A 16,102-nucleotide genomic window follows, 5' to 3' on the forward strand; every position below is an offset into this window, starting at 1 on the left:
TTCTAATAGAACCAAGACTGGTTCCTTTTCATTGCTCCTCAGTATATCCCTTTTTGCTTAGGGGGAAATATTTAGGTGGAAGTCTTCTCAGTTCAATCACAACTAAATCTGGCAACCAGGTTCCAGCGAAAATAACTTATAATAATCATTAGTGTATTAATAGTGTATTAACATTAATTCATATTTAAATAATTACGTAAACTCACGTACACTCCTTCAATAATACGTCAGACTGCAGTGACCGATTACGGTCCTGTTAAATTACTACTGGACTCTAGGGGCTGTGTAAAAAAAATTGCCGATACGACTCGTATCACGATACAGGGGTTATGGGTCAACATATTGCGATATTGCAAGCAAAAAATATATATATATTGCGATTAAAAAAAAAAGAATAATAATCAAATAGAAGTTTTGTATAGGATAAAAACACACCCACAAATGTGTCTGTCTGCCATAAATCTTTGCATGTTAATTAAAAATCAATACTGAATATTTGAGAATCGATACAATCCTGCAAAAGATAAAATCGCAATACTTTGATATATCAATATTTTCTTCCACCCCTACTGGAGACAGGCCGTGTTTACAGCACAGCCCAATCACAGCTCCCTGGAAATGACCCAGGAAACCCCCAGAGGTGACTCAGTAGTGACTGATTCGGTTCACGAGTTCCTTCCACACCTTTTCCCTTCTTGCGTCTCTTTGGAAGAGGTGGTTTGTCTTTGGCTTTATCTGGGAGTCCCGCATCTCCTCCCTGCTGCTCCTCAGCTCTGTGATCAATAACGAGCCCCCGGCGGCGTTTCTCCGAGAGACCGCACCATCAGCGCGTCCACAGAAACCTGACACGAGCACAATGTCGAGGTGTTCGCTGGTACAGAGTGGCAAAGCAACACCGACCCCAGATCAGCGCTGAGCTCTCTCTTGACCCCTCGACCTCCATTAGGCTTATTAATCAGGAACTAACAATCCAGTCCCGCTGGAGCCGGGTTACTGTTATCAGAGGATTTACTGTCTTACTGCAGCAACTGAGGGATGGTTTCAATCCAGTATGAATCAGTGTGTGGTTTGTACAGTCTGACAGCATTACAAGTGGATTGATTTTTATCCAGTATGAATCTGCAGCTGGACAGTAATAATTCTGGAGTGAATTGTATCCAGTATGAATCTGCAGTGTGTAGTTTGTAACAGTCTGACAGCAATAACTATGGAGTGATTTTAATCCAGTATGAATCAGTGTGTAGTTTTTACAGCTTGACGGTAATGACTGTGGCGTGAATTTTATCCGGTATGAATTTGTAGTGTGTAGTTTTCACAGTCTGACAGCATTACCAGTGGAGTGGTTTTATCCAGTATGAATTTGTAGTGTGTAGTTTTCACAGTCTGACAATAATAATTGTGGAGTGGTTTTTATCCAGTGTGAATATGCATCTTGACAGTAATAATTCTGGAGTGTTTTGATCCAGTATGAATCTGCAGCTTGACAGTAATAATTCTGGAATGTTTTTTTTACAGTATGAATCTGCAGTGTGTAGTTTGTAACAGTCTGACAGTAATTATTGTGGCATGACTTATCCAGTATGAAACTGTAGGGTATATTTTTTACAGTCTGACAGTAACACATGCAAAGTGGTTTTAATCCAGTGTGAATCTGCAATATGTCGTTTTTACAGCTTGACTGTAATAACCATGGGGTGATTTTAATCCAGTTTTTACAGCTTGACAGTAATAATTCTGTTGTGAATTTTAATCCGGTATGAATTTGAAGTTTATAGTTAGTTAACAGTCTGACAATAATAACCATGGAGTGATTTTAATCCAGTATGAATCTGTGTATAGTTTTTACAGCTTGATAGGAATGACTGTGGCGTGACTTGTATCCAGTATGAATCTGCAGTGTGTAGTATTTTACAGTCTGACTGTAATAACGAGTTATTTTAATCCGGTATGAATCTGCTGGGGTTTTTTTTAACAGCAGGACAGTAATAACTATGGAGTCATTTTAATCCAGTATGAATCTGCAGTGTGTAGTATTTAACAGTCTGACAGTAATAACTATGGAGTCATTTTAATCCAGTATGAATCAGTGTGTGGCTTTAACAGCTGGACAGTATTACCAGTGGAGTGGTTTTAATCCAGTATGAATCTGCAGTGCGTGGTATTCACAGTCCGCCACCGGACTTCACTGATTCATTCATTAGTCCCAGAGATCCGAAGAGAGGAAAACAGATCAAGCAGTTTTCCAGAAATCAGCCACTCAGAAAACCGACGACTCATTCCAAGAAGAAGAACGTTGCTAATTCTGTGTTTAGGTGGAATTCCCTTTAATCCCATGCAGATTTCTGGGACAGGGCCCTTCCAGGTAATCCCAGATATGGACACAACCAGAGTGTTTACCGAAATCTACTCCACATTTCTAGCCACTGGACTGAGCATGACCAGAGAGCTACAGGCTAAATAAATAACTACGCTGGCTCATCAAGCTACTGATTAGAAATGATGCTAATCTGTAAAGATCAGCACACGCAGCTACAGGAAAACACCTGTGCGCTCCCGGGGCTTCAAGATCCTGAGACAGGAAGTCTGGATTAGGAAGGATTTCAAAAACTGAAAGGGTCTATTCCTGCCTTTTAATCTCAACATCTCCAGCCAAGACAGGTTTAGTATCTGACGTGTGCTTCTTTAATTTAGGATGGAAGACTAAGCTAGGCTAATGTTGCTAACAAACACTGGATTTAGGCTGTCCCCTCTCCGGTGGATAAGAGCCGAGCCATTTTCCAATCCTTTGTTTTTGCCGCTGTGTTCTAGCAGAGTGTCCTCTGGCGCCCTCTAGTCTTCATTAACGGATATTACTCCCAGCCATCTTTCTTCTTGTCCTCTCAGAAAGGATCAGAAAGGAAAATGCCGGCTTATTTTACCGGTAAGACTCGGGAACACCAAACCCAGGGAAGCGAGTAGGGGCAATGCTAAAAGCTAACCAGCTACAATTACAATGTCTTCAGCTGGCTAACAGAACATCATTCTAAAAGGACACTATAATATAATATAGTTCTGTGAGCCGTCGCCGGTGACGTCGCCTCCACGACCCCTCCATAAAAGAAAAACAGAGGACGAGGTACAATAACAGGGTGGTGAATAAGCTTGTTAAAGTCACACACTTACTGTTTATAAATGCACCATGCACAGCAAATATCTGGGCAGACCAAGGCAGGCTGGGCTGTATTCAGCAGCAGACAGAAATAGCATAGCCAGGAAGGGTGAGGCTGCATACATCACTCAGAAAGTCTACTCTGCACAGGGTAGCTCTAGGTGAAATGCCCGTCATGTACCGTAACCGTGGCCAAGCTCAGTCAGACCCATGTAATCCCCTTTATAAACACACCACAGACCGAAATACATCTGTATACGTGCTTCCACTGAACGCAGCACGCAAGGATGCTGGAGAACAAAGTAAAAAAAAAAAATCCCCATTGCTAAATATGACACACAGGAAGCACACAGGAAGCACATGTGCATCACAGTGCTGACCTGTGTGGTGGATCAGCATTTGACATTTGAGTGGGTCAAATCATTTGAGCACAAGAAAAGTTGAAGACAAAATCTGAAGACTACGGTACGACGCTGCCATCTAGTGGTCGGGGACTAAACACAACACAAAATGAACCCCCTGCCAGATTTTTTTTAAAGTAAACCATTCATTAACAATCAATATCTGTGTTTAATCATCAAAAACAATATTTTTTTGTGTGTCAAAATATACTTAATATATTACGTTTATGCTAAGTGTTTGTTAGCAGCGTTAGCCTAGCATCTCCAGCTGTAAACTAAAGAAGCTCACGTCAGACATCAAACGTTTTCACATGGCTGTGATTAGCCATCTTATAAATCAGACAATACGTGTCAGCCAATCAGAACAGAGCGGATTGATCTTACACTAAATAGACAAAAGTATTGGGACACCTGCTCCTTTATTCGTTGTTTTTAAAGAGTTGATCCTGCTTTGGTTTGAGTAACTGATGTCTCTGATGTCCAGGGAGGAAGGCTTTCTATTAGAAACTGGAGAAGCACTGCTGTGAGGATTTGATTGCATTCACAAACTGTTGGATGAGCACCACCACATCTCATCCCCATCCCCCCAACACAGCTCAGTGCTGGGGATTGAGGCTTCATAGCTCTCTAGCCCATGCCTGGCATTATTAGGCAGCATGGTGTCAATAGGGTCATGATGTTTATCTGCTCCAGAGAGTCCTATTCTATTGGCAGTACTTCTTCTCTACAGGGACTAGGCAAGCTGTGTGTGGGTGTGTATGCATGTGCACATCTGTGTCAGCAGCAATGGTGCAACTGAAAGTAGCTGAATGTGTTCATTAGAAGGGGTGTCCACAAACTTTTGGAGTGCTATCTCAGCCTTAAAGGCCAGTTTATTATTCCTTTTCACAATTTTAGAACATAAAGTCACACAGATGATATGACTGAGCTCTATGAAAATATATAATATAAGGAAACTGTAGGATATGAGCCCTTTAAACTCCCTGTATGGTCAGTAATGAGGCCACGATAAGGGAACACCCTTTCACTCATGCGCAGAAATATAAGCGCGGGCACGGGCAGCTAGGCCTCGCCTCCTATATTCAGTTCAGGGCAATTCCTAGCGAGCACGAGTGCCAACAGTTCCACACATGCCACTGCCTGGCCGGCCAGCTGTCCCCTGCGTCAGTAACCACAGAGACTGGAGGAGGAAACTCGAAGTTCAGGCAAGCGGCAGCACCAGCACAGCCCCATACACACCCTGGAGCACATAGTCAGGTTTCACTTCCTCCTGAGAAAGTGACCATCTGAGTTCAGCGCCGGTTAACGATCCTGCATTCAGAGGGGAGAGTCACTCATTCTCACACACTGCCGCTTTTAGGAGGCGAGGCTTCGTGCTGGTTCTTTGTATAGGCAAGAATCTGGAGATACACCCCTTCTAATGAAGGCTTCAGATACTTGCACCCATCGCTGATACAGATACACAAACAGCTTGTCTGTAAAGAAGCAGGATACACTCTTTTTAAAGCCCTTGATTTTAGCAGAAACAATAAACAGGGAGCAGGTGTCCCAATACTTTTGTCCATATATTGTAGGCTGGTGAGATTCTGTAGACCAGCTTCCTACATAAACTATTCAAATTACAGCACTGGATAAAACACCGCCGACACACAGTCAGCTGACAACACACACACACTCACACACACACACAATCACACACAATCAACACCACCTACCACTCCGCTACTCTCTCGCAGACCCAAACAGAGCCAGACTGAGCTGGGTGTTAAAATTATGCGCAAGCATGAAACAGAACAGTCACACACTCTCTCTCACACACACACACACACACACACACACACACACACACACACACACACACACACACACACACACACACTCAGGACCCTCTGGGCATGCACACCCTGGGCCAGGGTGGTCTGATTCTCGCACTGCTGTATGGGTGATGGGTGAACTGATACGTAATGGCTCGCATTACAAACTAAGCCACAGTGTGCTTCTCACAGTACATACTGGCCCAGTCTAGGAATCATCAGAACTGCTGGAACCCTGAACAACTGCAGATTTTATTCTGAAGGGATTGAACTCATTGAACCCAATGTACAACTGTGGCCATTTCCACCATAAAATCTACTGTGCATCAATAAATGTGCCCTAGGCTGAAGATCTGCCTCTACCTGGGCAGAGATGAATGGTGAGGGCTCAGTAGATGGAAGTGATGAACCATGAAACCCAAACCCTGTTGTTCCTTCTTCAAATGAACATCCAGCAGAACCGAGCTGTAAAACGGGCCAATACGAAAACCCCAAAACTGTTACATCACAGTCTTGACCTGTTATATTTACACCTCCAACATTTACATAAACCCCACCCTCTAGAGAAACCTCCAGTCAAAGCTGGTGAAGCTGTAACACGTGATGGCGACTTTGTGAGAACATGGTGTTGCTGACCAGGCCAGTGTCCACACCGGCTAATACAGAAAGCCAAACCCAGGAAGAGTGTGGGGGCTAGGCTAAAAGCTAACCGGCTACAATCTCTACAGCTGGCTAAACATCCTAAATTTGGATGGATACGCTATAAGGACAAAAGTATTGGGACACTTCTCTTCATCACTGAATTCAGGTGTCTAATTCAGTCCCATTCAGTCACAGGTGTATAAAATCCAGCCTCTAGCCCTGCAGTCTGCCTTTCTTCCACACATCAGTGAAAGAACGGGAGGTTCTGAAGAGCTCCCTGAGCTCCAGCGTGGTTCTGTATGTAACAGGAGACACCGCTGCACCAACAACAACAAGTCAGCTGGTGAAATCTCCTCCCTCCTAGATCTTCCTCCATCAGCTGTGAGTGGTGTTATTATTGAACAGTGGAAGAGTTTAGGAGGAACAGCTCACAGAGAGCAGCTCAGCCACCGAGTGTCTGTCAGACCACGTAAAGTTACAGAGCGGGGTCAGGGCCGAGTGCTGAGCTCAGAGCAGAGTGCAGAAAAGCCTCCAACTGACTCCAGACCTGCTGCTGCTGCTGGTAGAGCTGCTGTTAAAGGGGGTCCAGCTCCAGATCAATAATGCCTATGGCCTAATGGTGTGCCAATACTTTTGCCTACGTAGCGTATTTTAAGCTCTAGGGTGGGGGTGTCACTAGAGGTGTGACCACATGCATTTGAGAAGTGGTGCAGAACCCTACTGTGGTCTGTTGTGCTCCATATTTAGGCTTATTTGCAAATGGATTACTACGTTATCATCGGTACGTCTGTGAGCACCAGTGCACAATTTTCCTATCAGTACAAATCTGCACTTACTGAGTCATTTGAGACTCAGATAACCAGCCTCACACACACACACACACACACACACAAAGCTGCTAGATTGCTTTCACACTTACTTCTTCTTGCTTAAGGAACTGTCGCAGTCTCTGGCTGTGCAGCTGACGGCTGAAAAGAGGAACTATTCGTCAGCTTTGAGCCAAATACATCCCCTCCCCGCTTTCCTGGCCGGCGGTCAGCTACACGCCAAATGTACAGGAGAAGGAAAACACATGAAAGAATAATTAATGTGATATATTGTCAAAAACGAGCAAACTTCAGATATGTTGATGGCCAACATTGTGGTTATATGAGAAACTGAGTATATACCTTTTACTGCTGAATCATCACTTTAAGTGTAATTCAACCCTTAATACTCCATGATTTTACAAGATATGATAATATTCCCTTCACAATAAAGATGTAACGACTCACAAAAGTCATCAATCGGTTCAATTCAATACCGATTTATAAGGCTTTCCTTATAGTCTGGAGTGTATAAGGGCGTGCTCTCGATTTCCGCATATCTAAGGCACCTGGGTAGAGGATAATACCCCCATGTCTTATATCACAATGATCAGAACAGTCTCAGCTCTCTCTATAACGAGATCCCACGTGACCTAGAGCACCAAGTAAGGAGATACTCCGGCCCTAAACTGGAAAAGTCAATATCAGATTTTAGAAAATGTTCATATTTCCTGTAAAAACATCCCTTTAGTCATGTGGACGAACTGTTCTGGTGTGTGTAATGGGTCTCAGCTTCACAAAAAATTTAAAAATTAAAAAAATTCCAGAGATCAGTGTATCCACTGGCCAGCTTTGCAAAAAAATTAAAATAATGGGAGGCAGATGACGGAAACGCGAATCCACCAGTTAAGACACAGCGAAAGGCCGAGACGAGCATCTCGACCCGTCTTGTAACTTCATAGCCTCGGATGTGAGTCACGTATGACCTGGCAAGAAGATACAATAGAAGGGGCGGAGTCTACAGATTCTGGAAGTATTTGGACAGCATCCCTGCGCTGTTATCGCAGAGATATTAATAGAAACATCGAGAAAAAACATCGGATTGTAGACTCCAGAGGGTTAAAGCAGCATTCTGCGAGAACTGGTATATTCTTGGGTTCTACTCTTGGGTTCCCCCTACAGTCAGCTAGTGCAATTCACATTTACAGCACTGCTGTAAATACTTTCGCTTCAAACACCCCCTCAGGGACAGCTGTACACGTGCATTTCTGGACAAGCTGAGAGATCCAGAAGGTGGAGAAGCATGTGGGCTGAGGCGGTAGAGTAATACTACAGGATTTTACTCTATGGGTTAAGCAGCGTTTCTGGAGAGAGGTTCTCCTCCTGCAGCTCCACCACCAAAGCTCCACAGTGCAGTAGCAGCAGCATTCCAGCCCGAAAAAGTGGGAATGACGGAGACGTCGTTCTGCCCCTGTTCCAGTCAGTGGAGGAGCGTCAGCATGATCCTGAAGCTGCTGTTGTAAAGCAAAATGTGAACTCAAGGCGAAGTAAATATTAGCTAACTGCTGCAAATGGTCACGAATGAGGATAAACGTAGGCGTAAAGTCTGAGAATTTGCGTAGCCCAGAGTAAGGCTGGGGGTGGGTCGAGCAGTAGCTCATTAGCAGGATGAGATGGTTGCTGTGGAGCTGGACCCTTGAGGTATTTAGACAAGATTATGTCACAGAGATCTTGTAAGGCCCCAGGGACTGTGGTTAATTTGTGGGCATATTTAATGTTACCTTTAAAAAAAGAATATGTACTTGTTATTTAATATTACTATCAATATATCAATATAGGTATATATAGGTCTTCTCTAGTTCTTTATGATTACCACTTTTAAAGCATCGTCATCATCCGCTTGCTGTCAGTCTTCATAAATATCTCACTACGTCACCCCAGGTCAGCTGTCTGAAAAAGCCACAGAGTACCGCAAACAGAAATGATACAAATGTCCCCGCCGTTCACTGGAACTGTTACTTTCCCCACCTAAGGAGTGTCCACGGTTCTCCTTCGGCTGAAGAGCTTCTTTTGCTTTCATTCTCATTATTTGTTGTTCAGATAACAGGATTTACAGGAAACAGATTATTAATCTCGACTGAGACGATTAAAAAAATAAAAAGTAATAAAAACACAAAGCTAAACAAACAAGCTCCCATCATTCCTTCTTTCTCAGGTCAGAAAAGGGAGGGAAGGGAATAATGGCAAGGTCACTGGGAAGGCAGAAGTGTGCTGCTGACATTAGCTGTGGATGTATAACCTCACATGACTCAGCGTATGATCCGATATGAACCATCACAAGGTCTTGTTTTCGAGGAAAAGAGGTTTAGAGCTAGTTCCAGTCCAGAGACATAAATATACACACACACACACACACACACACACACACACACACACACTCTTCTGCAGGGTTACAAATGTCCCGCTAGTACAGTTCCTCACATCACGCAAAGTTCTGACCTCACTAACGCTCATCACTTCATTTCAATCAAATCCTCACAGCAATTCTCCATCTCCAAAATTTTAGTAGAAAGCCATCTTCCCTGAACAGTAGAGACAGTTACTCCAACAAAAGCAGGACTATCTCTTTATAACCCCTTTGATTTTAGAAGAAACAATGAAAGAGCAGGTGTCCAAATACTTTTGTCCAAAGTGTATCTGTTTAAAGCCCTTTGAATTCAATTTATAAGGGAGTCCTGTGGTAATCCTCTTACTTAAGAGTGCCCCTTTGCTCATTTTTTTTCCATCTGGATGGCCCATGTCAGTGTTATTTGTCCTCTTCCTCTTCCTCCCCCTCCTCCTCTACCTGTGTTTTTACTGAACTTAGTGGTGGTCTAATCATTTGCCCAATTGGGAATCCTGATTTTTTTTGTCCTTGGGTTCCACGTCGACCCATGGATGTTCACCAGGGTCAGTGATGAGACCAAGAGAGGTTAAACATGGGCCATATTTGGGTTGTACACTGCATGTGAGATTAGGTTGGGCTGTAACAATAGGGCCCATCTGCGTCACACAAACCCACCTGGAACCCACCTAGTCCACATCCCACCTATGTGGGCCCCACATGAGCATGTTTTATTAGTAGAGCTGGGCAATATGACGATATTTTATCGTATCGTGATCAATTTTGTTATGGTGATAAAAATACGCTTCTCTAAGCATATGGAGGAGACTGTTAGTGTTAATGAACACTGATCAGCTGCAGGTTTCATTACTAACAGTGTAATTAGACTGGGTTCATTAGATGAAGAGCAGCATCACTGTATTCAGTACAGGAGAGGACCTGAATAGTAGTTTATAAGAATCTGATACTGATGTTTTTAGTCTGTGATTACACACATGTATCGTGATAAATATCGTACATAAAAAGTCTTTAAATATCGATAAATATGTAGGATTTTTACCATATCGCCCAGCCCTACCTTATAGTACTGTAGTCTAAGGGACGCTTCGATCGGGGCGTTTTACAGATGAGGTGATGAGGCCAGCTAGCTCACTTGCAGCTCTGAGAAAGACTCGTCATCGTCCAGCAGGTCAAAGCATGAACGTACACGAGACCACCGCTGCAGAAGATGCTGCATTCAACATTTTTAACATATTAAAAATAAGGGTTCCACGTCCTCCTACAGAGAACCCTTTTCGTTCCCATGTCCATTGTGACTCACCGTGTCTCAGGCCGCGTGCCTTCCTGATGCAGATCTTCTCCTCCCCCGTTCAGCAGTTTCTCTCTACAACCTGGCGTCTTCTCGTGGAGAGGGAGCGAGTCTGGACGTGTCCGATGCCGAAATCACAGGTCCTCCTGCACACGCACAGAAACTTCAGCCAGGACACATCTGCTGCTGCTGCCTTCACTTAACCCTTTGAAGCCCAGAAGAGGAGGGAGCTCTGGTGGTTGTTTCACACTGACGTGAAGCTCTAATCAAATTTAACCAAATTGACAAAACCCTCGACACAACGGCCAGTAGGCAGACAGATCGCCGAAACATGACCTCCAGGTCTAGGCGACCTGCTGACACCCTCACTGTTACCAACACAAACATGTGTTTCAGTAAGAGAAAGTAAGAAAGTGTCACTTAAATTACTTAAAATCTTTAATTAAAGGCTTGGAAAATATGTACAAATTTTTGTACACAAAAATAAATAAATCATTTAAAAATATATATTATTTTTAATTATTTTATAATTATCATTATTTAAAATAGTGTTCATTAAAAATGTATAAATAAAAATATATTAATTATTTAAAAACTTATTCTAAACAATAAAACTATAAATACTATAAAATCAAACAATATAAACAGTGAATGTTTTAGAGCCCCCACCTTAGCCTCGAAGCAGCTTTACACCCTCCACCTGGGACGCTGACACCTATGTTTTGGAGAGACAAAAATTATTTTAAAATTTTTAAAACTGATCACTTTTTCCATAATCAATAATTCAGGATATTATAATTGCCATTAGTCACTTAAACAGGAAAAGAAAAAAAAGCTATTAAATATATCATACATTTTTATTCAACCTATTTTTATTTGTTATATAAAATCCAGGGTCTTTATACTTTAGGTATTATACTGTTTAAGTAACTCTCCCAATATATCAATTTAGCAAATTCATTAAAATATTTGATATATAATATACATATTAAGAAGATGCTGTCCAGCAGTCCTTCAGTCGTCTTTCCACAAACATTACTGTATATATGTACGTATATGTGTATATATATATATATATATATATATATATATATATATATATATATATATATATATATGTGTGTATATATATATATATATATATATATATATATATACACACACACACACACACACACACTATATACTATCGTGGTAAGTACAGTATACATAAGTAGGGCTGCACACTGCTGGAAAATACTTTGACACTGTTAATAATTATCCTAACATCAGCTTTTGCATAAGATCCTGATAAGACCAGTGGCAGTACTACGCAAACGAGCCCTCTGTCTAACCCACTGTCTGCTCATTTGCATACTGCAGCCATCCATTATAATCAGCACATCCTGCAAAATCTGCTGGAATCTGCTCGATTCTGCAGAATCGTAATAATAACTAACATACAACACGCTAACAGCAGCGTTAGTGCTACTGTACTTTCTGTACTGTGGTATGGTGTCCCAGCAGGTGCTCTGTGGTGTAACTGATGAAAGTCATGTTGTGGAACTGTGGGCTGAAGAGAGCTTTACACGCCAGCTGTGCCAACGGTGGCAGAGCACAGCGTCTTACTTACTTACTCAGTCCTTCACCAGCACTGGGGAAACGAAACCAGCTACAAGGGAAAGCTCAGTCCAGCAGGGCGAATCGGAGGACACTGAGAGGGAGAGAGAGAGAGAGAGTATATAAGAAGCATATGAGAAACTGTAGTAACTCCACTGATTTACCAAACCAGGTGTTGATATGAGGAGAACTTTGGAGATGTTCTAATGATGAACACAGTGATGGAGAACCTCCACCACTTTCTGTAGGAGTGTTATTATTAGTGTTTATTCTGATATCAGTGATTTACTGAGGCTAAAACCTTCGGACAGTGCTGTATGTTCAGCAGTCGTGTTAATGCATTCACCAAACTGCTGAAAGCTCCCTCCCCGCAGGCCCCGAGACGGACCCCAGACTGACCTGCTGGAGCGTTTCAGCGAGCGACACGGGAAACAACGCAAAGCAACACCAAGCTGCATTTACACAACCTGCAGTTTCTCAACGTTGGTCACCATTGCACCATCACCCTCACACGCTCACCCTACAGTCCCATACATGCACAGAGCCAGAACCTGAGGAGCGGCGCTGATCAACGGAGCCGAGAGAGAAAGTGGAGAGCACTCCCGAGAAAAATGCAGCAGCCTTTTATTTAGTATCCGGAAACAATTCCAGATGTTCTCCTACTCAACTCTGCTTCTTCACATCTGAGCGTTTAGTCTGAAACTGAGATACAACCTCAAAAGAATTACTCAATAAAGTCCAGGAAAGAACATGACAGGGAGCGAAAGTCATGATTTTCAGAACAATCTCGTTATTTTGAGACAATAAATCCGTCCAAATTAATCAGTTTTGAGAAGAAAAGCCAACAGTTTAGGAAATTCGTCAAATATTGAAAAAACACGTGTTTATTGTAAGATACTGAGACAAACGTCAAGAAATAGAGCAATTATTCTGGTATTATTTTGGTAATTTAAGAAATTATAAATGTAAAATTTTGAGATAAACAAATCTTAATCTATAATTTTGTGGTAAGTAAATAAAGTTGAGATATAAGTCAAGGCAAATAACTGCAATTAGGGCTGGTCAATTAGCTAAAAAATATATAGATATTCATTACTTATTTTTTGACACAAAGTCAAATATATTGAGAAAATTATGAATTATTATTACATTTATTTACTTTCAGATATAAAAGTAAATCATAATTTTGAAATACTTAGAAAATTGAGATAATATAGAGATAAATTCTTTAGATAATACAACAATTTCCAAGTAATATATATATATATATATATATATATGTACACAAGATATTTGGACATAAATTAATTATTTATTTATTTTTCCTTCATTCATTCATTCCCTTATTTTCAGATAAAAAGACAAATTCCAACAAAGAAAATCCGAATTTTGATTCTCAGAAAAGATTATTCTCCAAAAATGAGTGAAAATAGAGAAAACAAGGTCACTCGTCAAATAATCTGAATATTTCCGAGAAAATAAGTTATTAATTTATTAAAATATAGAAAATAATTTAATATCTTTAGATAAGGAAATTAAAAAAATAGTCATAATTTTGAGCTACTCAGTGATAAAATAGACTTTTTTTGATTAGAAAAAATAACCTATATCATTTTCAACAACATCAGTTAGTCTTTTGAGATGTAATAAGTCCAGATATGGAGGAAATGAATAATTACACTCATTATTACATACACATAATTAGACACATTAAAGAGAATAAGCCTTTAGTGTCTGGGAAAGATTCAGCCCAGGTCTCCCCTCAGCCCAGGTCTCCCCTCAGCCCCGGTCTCCCCTCTGCCCCGGTCTCCCCTCTGCCCCGGTCTCCCCTCAGCCCCGGTCTCCCCTCAGCCCCGGTCTCCCCTCTGCCCCGGTCTCCCCTCTGCCCCGGTCTCCCCTCAGCCCCGGTCTCCCCTCTGCCCCGGTCTCCCCTCTGCCCCGGTCTCCCCTCAGCCCAGGTCTCCCCTCTGCCCCGGTCTCCCCTCAGCCCAGGTCTCCCCTCTGCCCCGGTCTCCCCTCTCCCCCGGTCTCCCCTCTCCCCCGGTCTCCCCTCTGCCCCGGTCAGGAATACCAGGGGTTTTAGGTGTTTCGGGCGTTTTATTTAAAAGTAGAAAACTTCCTTGTGGGTTGTTCTGTTAGCAAACATCGATAAATAAATAAAATATCACACACTTTATAAATTAAACTGAAGGAAAACACGCGTACAGCACTTTCCTCCACCTTCCTCCACCTTCCTCCACCACCAACGTGTCAGAGCAGACCAGCTAACCGAGCCCGACTCGAGGCAACGGCACCTTCCCTACAGCGCTCGCCTCAGTCCTTCACCCAGACCCGTGGAAACACACAGCCTAACAGCGTCTCCTCACCCTTCCGCGGCCAGAAGTGCAGGCAGAAGTCCTCCAGAAGCGACACACGGAGGTTTTAAGCCCAGGAGACCTCCAGAACCGAGACTATCCGCCAGTAAAGGCGAGGTGTGCTGCCCGGGCCACCACTCTCACTTCCCTCCAGCGGGAGCTTAGCCAAGGGAGCATGACTGGGAGGGATTACAGGCAGGCAGGCAGGCAGGCAGGCAGGCAGCTCTAGCTACTTCTACTACACAACCATTTTCACCCACAAATAAAGCAACCATCTTCACCCTGAGCTCCCTAAAACAAGGGCAGAGGTGTTACTGCGCCTTTTAAAACTGTGGCTGGACATATTTTATATATATTATCGATGCCCACTGGTCTCGTCCAGCTCCCGAGAGGAAGCTAAGCTAGCTGGCTAACATTAATATCAGTGTAAATGATGTAAACACGGTGGGAATGAAACCATATTGCATTATTTTGACAAATATGCTTCACAAAGGACGAGATAAATGTCTACGTGTTGCTTTAATAACTTTTAACACGTGCTCCTAACCCTCCTCCCCTCCCTGCACTAGAAAATAGGTGGTTAATTTTGGAGCGAATAGACTTGGCAACCCGGACAATCTGGCAACCCTGTGACCAGCGCGGGCAACAGCGACACCTGCTGTGCTGCTGCTGCACGTCTGCCTGCACGCAGCTCCTCAGCCCCCTTATCAACACCACGAGCTTCATTGAGCTCCAGTCATTTCATTCATTCAGGCTAATGCAAAACTCTGTGCACCCCTAGGCAAATTAGGTGTTGCATTAGACTGCATTTGGTTGCATTTTGGTCCATTTATGCACTAAATTTATTCATTTAAGGCGTTTTAGTTCATTAATTATTAATTTATATAATATAAATGTCCTAAAACATAATGTGACCATTTGTAACCTGTTTTTTTTTCCCTCTAAAAATACACAGTCTGTTGGGATTACTGGGCCTTTAGGCTGATATACTGTATGTAAAGTATCTCTGTTCTAATTGGCTGCGGTATAATTTATGCAGGGATATTTAAATATTAAATCATTTAAATAATAGCTTTGTTTTTCTGACGTCACAAAAATCAGAAATCGGTTTTCATATACTGTATGGACTACCCAGTGAGAGCTTTTTATAACTAACAACCAATATCTAATAAAAACAATAATAACAACCATAATAATAATAATAATAATAATAACATAATAATAGTTTAATACAAGTAATACCATTAAAGTACACTGCTAACAGCAACCATCAGCATTATCATATCAATAACAACAATAATAATAATAGTTTAATAATATATAATTATAATTATATAATATAAATATATAATTATTTGATTTAATAATATTGTCATATATAGTCATTATTGCAACGCACCAAAATGTATTTGAAAAGTATTTGAGTACTAATAGCGCCCCCTGGTGGTGAATCTTCAGCATGCTAAACATGAGCGAGTGAACCAGCAAGTTACAAGCTAAAAATATGGATCCTTCATAATAGTTTAGGCTGTTACTACATGGTCACTATGATGAAACAGTTTGTGCTAGATGGTTGCCATGATGTTGCTAGGTAGTAACTATGATGTTGCTAATTCTTTTTCTTTCAAAGATGGATGGTATACAGT

At 41.9% G+C, this 16,102-nt stretch overlaps 1 protein-coding gene across 5 annotated transcripts in view; it reads right to left on the bottom strand.

Annotated features, from left to right (window-relative positions):
• LOC140559781 (inactive rhomboid protein 2-like) overlaps positions 1-14,681 on the bottom strand; it is a 41,196-nt gene extending 26,515 nt beyond the window's left edge. Inside the window, exons 1-6 of one of the 5 annotated variants that reach the window (XM_072683400.1) lie at positions 14,469-14,681; positions 12,120-12,196; positions 11,173-11,218; positions 10,516-10,649; positions 10,273-10,413; positions 6,925-7,044 (exon numbers count right to left, since the gene is read on the bottom strand). The gene's annotated coding sequence lies outside the window, so the exon portion shown is untranslated. Of the gene's footprint in view, positions 1-6,924; positions 7,045-10,272; positions 10,426-10,515; positions 10,650-11,172; positions 11,219-12,115; positions 12,197-14,468 lie in introns of all 5 variants that reach the window. The other 4 variants (XM_072683401.1, XM_072683399.1, XM_072683402.1 and 1 more) reach the window with 4 other exon arrangements.
• Between the last annotated feature and the right edge of the window lie 1,421 nt (positions 14,682-16,102).

Source organism: Salminus brasiliensis, chromosome 7 (assembly GCF_030463535.1).
Source record: "Salminus brasiliensis chromosome 7, fSalBra1.hap2, whole genome shotgun sequence".
Lineage (NCBI taxonomy): Eukaryota > Metazoa > Chordata > Actinopteri > Characiformes > Bryconidae > Salminus > Salminus brasiliensis.